We start from the raw sequence: 11,116 nt of genomic DNA on the forward strand, positions 1-11,116 counted from the left end.
AAATGATAGGCTGTTAATAAGGACGACAGCTTCTATCGAGCATAGGTCGCTGTAGGCCATATGGGTTGGTTGTCCTCTTAACCAAGGAGTGTGGAGACACTGGTATGGCATACAGGTGAGATGTAAGGGTACATCATCATTGAATGTGACCAACTCCAGAGTATTCTACTGTCGAGAATATCTCTGATGGGATATAGGTATAAGTGTCCCTTAGACCTGAGATCGCCTCAGTGACCTGCAAGCAACTCACTGTGCTTTGGTACTGGACTAACTGAATTTTTAATTCAGGGACGGAAGGCTTCTGGGCACAGTCAAGTACTTGTGAAGTCAGAGTGTGATCGAGATGGGATTGACCACTCCAAGAGTTGGAGAAGAATGAGTCGCTGTATTTCAATTTAGCAAAACCTTGGCCAGGATAATCCATCAGATGGATTTGATATTTTGAAATACAATGTGGACAACCTGATCAGAGTTGACAGTTGAGCTCTGGGGTGTCCTATGATCATTTTGGTCAAAGGGATAAATTATATGAAAACTATATCCGCATGGGTTCTAAGGATGTTGTTCTACACATTCGACCTATCCGGTCGTCGGGTACCATTGCTAGATGGTCACTTCGATTGGTATAAGAATTTGTTCCTATGCTACCGGCTTAGGTTCGGACCTATGAGGTCACACACATTAGAGTTCATGATCCGATCAGATGGTTGATCAACGATTAAGAATCATTCTAGGGTTAAATGATCAATATGATTGACATTTAACCCAGTGCAAGTGTTGCAGGAGGATCGATTAGCAATTCGATTGCTAATTGGTTTAATTTGATTAAGCCAATGGGCTGAGATTAAGTCTAATTAAATATGATTTAATTAGATTTATTTTGGGCTTGATTGGATCAAGTCCAATTGGTTTATTGGATAAGCCAAGTGCAAGGAAAAACTAGTCCTAGTTCAACTAGGACTTGGGTCAATCTAATTTCTAATTTGATTAGAAAATTAAATCAGATTTAAATCTAATTTAATCTGATTAAATTAGGTTATTAATTAGATTAAGACCTATTTTAATTGAGTTGATCTAATTTTGATTTGATTTGGTTTGGAAAACCAAATTAAAACAAGTCATAAGACAGAATCCTAGTAAGACTAGGATTCCACCTTGCACCACATAAGCCTTCTCCACGCCCTCTCTCTTAATTCAACGCCAATCTCCACTTATTTTGTGCAACAAAAGCCCTCTCCCAGATCTCTCTCACATTCACAAAAGGTCTCTTCTCTTCTTTCTTACATGGAAGGTGGTTTGGATCAAATCTAAAAGGAATAAGTTTGGATTTTGAATTCTATGAGATAGAGTTTTAGAAATCCAAAACTCTTTCAATTTTGCATCGAATTTATCCAAATTTTTTTGAAATTTTCGTGACTTTTAGGGTTTATATTGTGCATCCTTTTCTAGTGATCCATCACGAAAATATGGAGGAGGTGCTCAAAAGTTGGGCGTCCCTTAACTTGCCATATTTGGATAAGCCTTGACTAGGTGTTTGACCTAGATAAGGACTCTATCATATATCTCTATATAAGATGAGTTTCTTTGTGAAATTTTAGGAGAAGTTAGAGATTTGAGAGACCTTTGTGCCATCCAAAAATTAGAGAGAAATACCTTTGGGTCGTGGAGATATAAAAGATGCAAGTTTGGGTGTCTAGAGAGAAAAACGTGAAGAAGAAGAGGGTCTTCTTCTTGGGTTTTTGTTTTCATATCTTTCCTCCCTCCATCTTGAGTTTTCTGAGAGTGTCTCAGATCTGAAACTCCTCCTTCTACTTTCTATCTTTGGAAGAGTCTAAATCAAGAAGAAGGAGGCACCTGATCAACCATCAAAGAAGGATCAGCGCAGTACTAGCATACTATGCTGATTTCCTGAAGCAGGACTTCTGATCGAGATTCGTGGGCTCGTGTGGATGACTCCTAGAGGCCGGACGCGTGTGCGGCTTGCAACATCATCCTTAAGCCCAGATCAATGAGGTTAGAGCGTCTAACTTGCAAGGTAATAGATCTGATCTATTGTTTAATACATACATTAGATGTAGTATAGAAACATGTTGATATGATCAACATGTAGTTCATGCTATATTTATATATTTTAATTTCTGATTTAATGCCATGTAATAATCATGTAATAGGATCTTAGATCTAAGGATTTTCTGATCTTAAAAAATAAATTTTGATTTATTTTAGTCTTCCGCTGTATGATCTTGAAAAAGTTTCAAGATCTAACCTTCTTTTTCAAGATCTAACCCTGAAACCCTAGATCTGGTTCCAACAATTGGTATCAGAGCCTAGGTTCTTTATTACATGATTATTTATACATGCTTAGATTATTTTTAGATTAGATGTAATTTATAATCTGATTATTAAATCTGAAATTAAAATTTTAGATCAATCACAAACTGCAAGGTTGTCCTGCTGTAAGGTTTACCCCTTACAGTGCAAAGGTTGTCCTAGTTTGTGTAGATCTATCTTTAATCATAAATTTATTAGATATGATCTAGATTAAATTTATGATTTATTAGATTTAAAATATGTTTAAATCTGAAATAAAATCTCTTTGTTAATAATTTTTGTGCAAAAAAATTGTTTAAAGTTGAAATTGTTTCAATTACATGAACCTGTTTAGATTAGATCTAAAGTAGTTTCATGTTTATTTCACTTGTATCTTGATTATGAATCAAATATGCAATATGGTTGGTAGAATCATATTGTAAAATTATTTTACAAATATGAAAATTATTTTTTGAAAAGCCAAACCCAACCCTCAGCCCAAAACTTAATTAAGAATTAAGAAGTTGTTTGATTAGGTTCTAGGATTGTGAATTGAAGAACCTAAGACACAAATCATAACACATTGGGTTAATGGGTTAGTGGGAATTAGGTCCATTAATTGGGTTAGACCTATGGTTAGATTAAAGATGGACTTAATTAGAGAATTGACTAAATCTAATCAATTGTTGTCTTAGATTAGGTCAAGGATTCTCTAGATCAATTACAATAGTTGTAGTTGGTCAAGTCCATGTCTTTAACGAGAACCAAATGGACTTGATTCTTGGCTAAGCGGTCTAGCATGAACTGTTAGGTTGATCTAATCGAAACTAATTAAACCAGTTGGTGTCTAAGGTAAACCAGACCGGTGGTTTTTAATTGGGAGCCCGCTTATCTGGCCATTTCTGATGGTGTCTAAGGCAAGCTTTGGCAGACCCTCCCACTGATCGAACTTACCTGGCCTCTTGGTGAAATTATGTTTTGATCGGATCACTTGACTATTCGAGCTGACCCATGTCAGCTAGGTAAATCAGTGTGACTGATTTAGGTGCTCCTAGACCAGCCCTGGTCTCCCTTAAGCTGACTTGGTGAAGCAGTGGGAGGATCATGATAAGCTGGTTCATCTGACTTCATCCTCTATATTATTTAAATCTTCTAAAATTATTAGGTCCTTAAAATGATAAAGTTATGGAGATAACTGAGTCATAACCTCCCATTAAGGTGTTTGATAATGAGTCCATTAACTCAATAATCATTGCAGACCCAAAGGCCTGTGCTTGTTGACTAATGGAATTATCACTCATCATATGACGACTTGGAAGTGTCTCTCTAATGGTGGTTAGGTGAGCCAACCAAAGTTGGGCTTAATCATTCGTTGGTTAGATACACCAAGTATGATCATGTTAATGGTTGGACCTAACTGGATCCTTACAGTGGAGGCCAAAGCCTACTGATTAGGTTTCTGGGGCAAAATTAAAATTACTAGAAATTATTTAGAGAAATAATTGGTTATGAACCTACCCTTAGATGTACATGGGTTGGCCAACCAAAGTTGGGCTTGTGTGCAGTCTAAGTGGATTCTAGTACCCGCTAAGGAATTAGGGTAATTCCTCGAATTGGAGGTAGAGGCTACCAATTCGAATAAAATAGTGGGAGAAACCTTTTGATTAAAGTCCAAATCTTTAGGTTTAATGAATCAATTACTAATTAGGTTATGGTTCTCCTTTGTGCAAATATGGCACTTCCCTATCGCTTCAATCATTGTTGGACAATGATAAGTTGGTGGGACCCAACTTCGCTAGCTGGTACTGAAAGTTGAAGATAGTCCTGGAGCATGAACGGATCCTATATGTGATAATGGATCCTGCACCTAAGGAGCCAGCTGTCAATGCACGTGGAACAGTCAGAGACACTTACCAGAAGTGGCTCAGTGATCGGACCACGGTGCGCTGTATCATGCTGGCTGCTATCATGAGCGACGAGTTCAGTCGCAGATTCGAGACGGCTCAGCCAAAGGACATGCTTCAAGTGTTGGAGGATACCTTTGGCACACCCGATGACGTAGAGAGGCACAAGACTAGTTGTGCCATCTTCAACGCCAAAATACGGGATGGAGTCTCTGTCACTGATCATGTATTATACATGATCGAGCTGATGGAACGATTGAGCAAGCTCGGCTTTCCCTTGCATGAGCAGCTTGGGAAAGATGCAATACTGAACTCGCTGCCCAAGTCTTGTCTCCCATTCCTCACTCATTATAGAATGACAAAGCCTGAAGTAAACTACCATGGGTTAATGGGGTTGCTTCAGAACTTTAAGAAGGATCACCAACTCCTCAAGGAGTCGGTGAACTCAGTGAACTCAGTGGGAGGTTCATCTTCTGGTTCTCGACCCTTTGAGAAAGGAAAGAAGAACAAGAAGAAGAAAGTCAAGAAGGTGCAAGTTCAGGCTGGGACATCTGTGCAGAACCAGACCAAAAAGATCAAGCCTGATAAGAGTCTATTCTACTGGCAAGCACCCTAGATTAGATAGTGTGTCAAATATCTACTTATGGCATTGGAGGCTAGGTCATATAAATAAGAACAGAATAAACAGGTTGACTCAAGAGGGAATCCTCAAAGTCAATGATTGTGAATTACTTCCAACCTGTGAGTTCTGTCTTCTTGGTAAAATGACCAAGTCACCTTTTACTGAAAAAGGTGAGAGAGCTACTGAGCTCTTGGGCCTAGTACATACTGATGTATGCGGGCCCATGAGCACCAGTGCTAGAGGTGGATATTTCTACTTCATAACTTTCACGGATGATCTATCCCGATATGGATATGTCTATCTGATGAAACATAAGTCGGATTCATTTGAAATATTCAAACGATTCTGAAGTGAAGTAGAAAAACAAATGGGAAGAGTATTAAAACTCTTCGATCTGATCGAGGAGGAGAATACCTTTCTAGTGAATTTCTCACATATCTAGGAGAGAATGGGATTCTCTCCCAATGGACTCCTCCAGGAACACCACAGCATAATGGTATGTCTGAAAGGAGGAATCAGACTCTGTTAGACAGGTCCGATCCATGATGGGTTTTGCTAGCTTGCCGATATCCTTCTGGGATATGCACTCAAATCGACCTGTTATCTGTTAAATAGGGTTCCAAGTAAGTCTGTAATTAAGACTCCATATAAGATATGGACAGAGCGTAAGCCAGTACTTTCACACCTTAGGGTCTAGGGTGCCCGGCCTATGTCAAACGATTAGTCACAGACAAACTTGGACCTAGGTCTGACAAATGCTCATTCAAGGGTACCCCAAAGAGATAAAAAGGATATTTTTTCTACCATGCTGATGAACAAAAGGTATTCGTCAGCCTTAAGGCAATCTTTTTAGAAAAAGAGTTCCTTGGTGAAGGAACCGTTGCCTCTAAGGTTGAACTTGATGAAGTTCAACAGGTAGAAGGACCGACACCAATAGCTGAACCTGAGTCTGATATGATTAGATCATATCCGGAGCCCAATGTACCTACACCATTAAGGTGATCTGGTAGAGTACCGCATCAACCGGACAGATACTACGGTTTCAAGGTCCGGGATGGTGATCCCATCGAACTTGATGAGAATAATGAGGATCTGATCACCTATATGGATGCTATGCAGAGACCTGATTCCGAGAAATGGCTTGAAGCCATGAAATCCGAAATGGAGTCCATGAAGGTCAATGATGTATGGACATTGGTTGACCCACCTGAAGGGGTTAAACCCATTGGGTGTAAATGGGTCTTCAAAAGGAAGAGGGGCGCAGACGGAAAGGTGGAGACCTATAAAGCCCGTCTGGTTGCCAAGGGGTATCGTCAACGTTATGGTATTGACTATGATGAGATATTTTTCTCTGTGGCAATGCTCAAATCTATTCGGATAATGCTTGCAATAGCTGCCCATCTGGATTATGAGATCTGGCAGATGGATGTAAAGACAGCTTTCCTGAATGGAGAGCTGACTGAAGAGGTGTATATGATACAACCTGAAGGGTTTACATCCACAGATGAGTCCAAGGTGTGCAAGCTTCAGAAATCCATTTATGGACTAAAGCAAGCTTCTCGGAGTTGGAACATGCATTTTGATAAGGTGATCAAAACGTATGGCTTCATTAAGAATGGAGAAGAGCCCTGCATCTATAAATGGGCAAATGGTCCAGTTGTGGTATTTCTTATCTTGTACGTGGATGACATTCTCTTAATCGGGAATGACATCCCCACACTACAGGGAATAAAAGTTTGGTTGTCATCACAGTTCTTCATGAAGGACTTGGGTGAAGCATCCTACATCCTAGGGATGAAGATCTATAGGGATAGATCTAAAAGGATGCTTGGTTATCCCAGTCCATGTACATAGATACTGTGCTGAAGAGGTTCAGCATGGAGAATTCCAAGAAGGGCTATCTACCGATAGGCCATGGAATTTCTCTCTCTAAGAAGGATTGTCCGACAACTCCTGAAGAGAGAGAGCGTATGAGTAGAGTCCCATATGCTTCAGCCGTGGGATCTATCATGTATGCCATGACATGTACAAGACCAGATGTGGCATACTCACTAGGAGTAGTGAGTAGATACCAATCTGATCCTGGAGAAAATCACTGGAAAGTGGTTAAAGCCATCCTTAAGTATTTGAGAAATACTAAGGACCAATGGTTGGTTTATGACGAGTCAGATCTGAAACTTGTGGGGTTCCAAGACTCCAGCTTCCAATCTGACCATGATGACAGCAGGAGCGTGTCGGGTTATATCTTTACTCTGAATGGTGGAGCCATCTGCTGGAAGAGTTCCAAGCAGCATACTGTGGCAGACTCTGTTTGTGAAGTGGAGTACATCGCAGCATCAGATGCCGCGAAGGAAGCTGTGTGGCTGAGGAAATTCATCAACAAGCTCGGAGTAGCACCCTCTCTCGATGGTCCAGTCCTGCTCTACTGCGACAGCACTGGTGCCATAGCTCAGGTGAAGGAACCCAAAGCACATTAGCGGACGAAGCACATCTTGCGCTGCTTCCACCTGATCCTAGAGATCATGGATCGAAGTGACGTCGACCTTCAGAAGATCGACGGAAAGGAGAACCTAGCCGACCCCTTCACTAAAGCCCTGGCTATAAAGGAGTTCGACAACCACAAGTCGAAGATGGGTATTAGATACTGTGCCGAGTGGCTTTAGGACAAGTGGGAGTTGTTGAGAAATGTGTCCCAAAAAGCCAATCGTCAAGCTGTTGACGGTTGAGCAACCAAGTATTATAATTGATTTGTTAATAAATAAAATATATTTGGCATCTTCATCATAAGCTTTCATCTTCTAATGAACTCCGTTGTTATGATGAAGTCCTTAGGACTATTTAGGTTCGATAAAGAGAGGATTTATCGATTAGTCCTTAAAACTGTTCACGATCAAATGATAGGCTGTTAATAAGGACGACAGCTTCTATCGAGCATAGGTCACTGTAGGCCATATGGGTTGGTTGTCCTCTTAACCAAGGAGTGTGAAGACACTGGTATGGCATACAGGTGAGATGTAAGGGTACATCATCATTGAACGTGACCAACTCCAGAGTATTCTACTGTCGAGAATATCTCTGATGGGATATAGGTATAAGTGTCCCTTAGACCTGAGATCGCCTCAGTGACTTGCAAGCAACTCACTGTGCTTTGGTACTGGACTAACTGAATTTCTAATTCAGGGACGGAAGGCTTCTGGGCACAGTCAAGTACTTGTGAAGTCAGAGTGTGATCGAGATGGGATTGACCACTCCAAGAGTTGGAGAAGAATGAGTCGCTGTATTTCAATTTAGCAAAACCTTGGCCAGGGTAATCCATCAGATAGATTTGATATTTTGAAATACAATGTGGACAACCTGATCAGAGTTGACAGTTGAGCTCTGGGGTGTCCTATGATCATTTTGATCAAGGGGATGAATTATATGAAAACTATATCCGCATGGGTTCTAAGGATGTTGTTCTACACATTCGACCTATCCGGTCGTCGGGTACCATTGCTAGATGGTCACTTCGATTGGTATAGGAATTTGTTCCTATACTACCAGCTTAGGTTCGGACCTATGAGGTCACACACATTAGAGTTCATGATCCGATCAGATGGTTGATCAACGATTAAGAATCATTCTAGGGTTAAATGATCAATACGATTGACATTTAACCCAGTGCAAGTGTTGCAGGAGGATCGATTAGCAATTCGATTGCTAATTGGCTTAATTTGATTAAGCCAATGGGTTGAGATTAAGTCTAATTAAATATGATTTAATTAGATTTATTTTGGGCTTGATTGGATCAAGTCCAATTGGTTTATTGGATAAGCCAAGTGCAAGGAAAACTAGTCCTAGTTCAACTAGGACTTGGGTCAATCTAATTTCTAATTTGATTAGAAAATTAAATCAGATTTAAATCTAATTTAATCTGATTAAATTAGGTTATTAATTGGATTAAGACCTATTTTAATTGGGTTGATCTAATTTTGATTTGATTTGGTTTGGGAAACCAAATTAAAACAAGTCATAAGACAGAATCCTAGTAAGACTAGGATTCCACCTTGCGCCACATAAGCCTTCTCCACGCCCTCTCTCTTAATTCAACGCCAATCTCTACTTATTTTGTGCGACAAAAGCCCTCTCCCAGATCTCTCTCACGTTCACAAAAGGTCTCTTCTCTTCTTTCTTACATGGAAGGTGGTTTGGATCAAATCTAAAAGGAAAAAGTTTGGATTTTGAATTCTATGAGATAGAGTTTTAGAAATCCAAAACTCTTTCAATTTTGCACCGAATTTATCCAAATTTTTTTTAGAATTTTTGTGACTTTTAGGGTTTATATTGTGCATCCTTTTCTGGTGATCCATCTATAAAATATGGAGGAGGTGCTCAAGAGTTGGGCGTCCCTTAACTTGCCATATTTGGATAAGCCTTGACTAGGTGTTTGACCTAGACAAGGACTCTATCATATCTCTCTATATAAGATGAGTTTCTTCATGAAGTTTTAGAAGAAGTTATAGATTTGAGAGACCTTTGTGCCATCCAAAAATCAGAGAGAAATACCTTTGGGTCATAGAGATATAAAAGACACAAGTTTGGGTGTCTAGAGAGAAAAACGTGAAGAAGAAGAGGGTCTTCTTCTTGGGTTTTTGTTTTCATATCTTTCCTCCCTCCATCTTGAGTTTCCTGAGATTGTCTCAGATCTGAAACTCCTCCTTCTACTTTCTATCTTTGGAAGATCCAAATCAAGAAGAAGGAGGCACCTGATCAACCATCAAAGAAGGATCAGCGCAGTACTAGCATACTGTGCTGATTTCCTGAAGCAGGACTTCTGATCGAGATTCGTGGGCTCGTGTGGATGACTCCTAGAGGCCGGATGCGTGTGCGGCTTGCAACATCATCCTTAAGCCCAGATCAACGAGGTTAGAGCGTCTAACTTGCAAGGTAATAGATCTGATCTATTGTTTAATACATACATTAGATGTAGTATAGAAACATGTTGATATGATCAACATGTAGTTCATGCTATATTTATATATTTTAATTTCTAATTTAATGCCATGTAATAATCATTAATAGGATCTTAGATCTAGGGATTTTTTAATTTTAAAAAATAAATTTTGATTTATTTTAGTCTTCCGCTGTATGATCTTGAAAAAGTTTGAAGATCTAACCTTCTTTTTCAAGATCTAACCCTGAAACCCTAGATCTGGTTCCAACACCTTTGCAGGTCCCGACGGCGACCGCGACTTCCTCGACTCCAGCTTCTCCGGCGCAAGCGAATTTTTGCACCAACAGGATTGGCGCTAGAGGAAGGGCCCGAACCTCCGCAATACTCTTGTTCTTAAAGGAGTGCTCAACGAATCCACCTCCAGTCATCTTATCCGGCACCCACTCCTCCTTTCCTCATCTGATGCCTTCTCGCGAGGCCTTCGCACAACTACCTCCGGCTATGGTCGCCGACAAGGAGTGGCCGGACGACCGGCCTCTATCGGATTCCGTCAACACCATCTCGGGGGAATCCCGACGGGAGGCAACCAAAATACCAGCTGTATCCCCCAAGCGGCAAAAAGTTGAAGAACCCATAACCTTTACCGAAGAAGACACCCAGGGAGTCCAATTCCCTCATAACGACGCGGTCGTAGTTTCCTTGAATATAGCAAATTACGACGTCCGTCGCATTCTTGTCGACAACGGAAGTTCGGCCGACATCTTGTTCTACGATGCCTTTTCAAAAATGTCCGCTCTTGGCGGTCATCTAAGACCGATTTGCTCCCCCTTGGTAGGGTTTACCGGTGATGCCGTTCCGACGGAAGGAATGATAGCTTTGACTGTGGCCGCGGGTCAATATCCAAAGCAATCCAGGGCTCTAGTGAATTTCTTGGTGGTGAAGGCGCCATCCGCCTACAATGCAATCCTTGGCCGACCCGGCCTCAATGCTCTCAGAGCTGTCGTTTCAACCTACCATTTGAAGTTGAAGTTCCCCACCAACCAGGGGATCGGAGAGGTCTGGGGAGACCAAGCCCTGGCCAGACACTGCTACAAGATCGCCTTGCAAAGAAGCGATCAGGCTGACCCTTGTCCCGTCGATGGACTAGATGCTCGCGACGACCTCACCGAAGAAAGGGGTGGCCCAATCGAAGATCTGGTACCAATCCCTTTGAATGATGGGAACACGGAGCATGTGGCGTTAATCGGCTCCAACCTGGGGGAGGAGGTGCGGACGCGTCTTATTGATTTCCTCTGAAGGAATGCGGACGTTTTCGCTTGGGTTCCAGCGGACATGCCGGGGATTGAC

This window comes from Elaeis guineensis, chromosome 3 (genome assembly GCF_000442705.2).
Source record: "Elaeis guineensis isolate ETL-2024a chromosome 3, EG11, whole genome shotgun sequence".
Lineage (NCBI taxonomy): Eukaryota > Viridiplantae > Streptophyta > Magnoliopsida > Arecales > Arecaceae > Elaeis > Elaeis guineensis.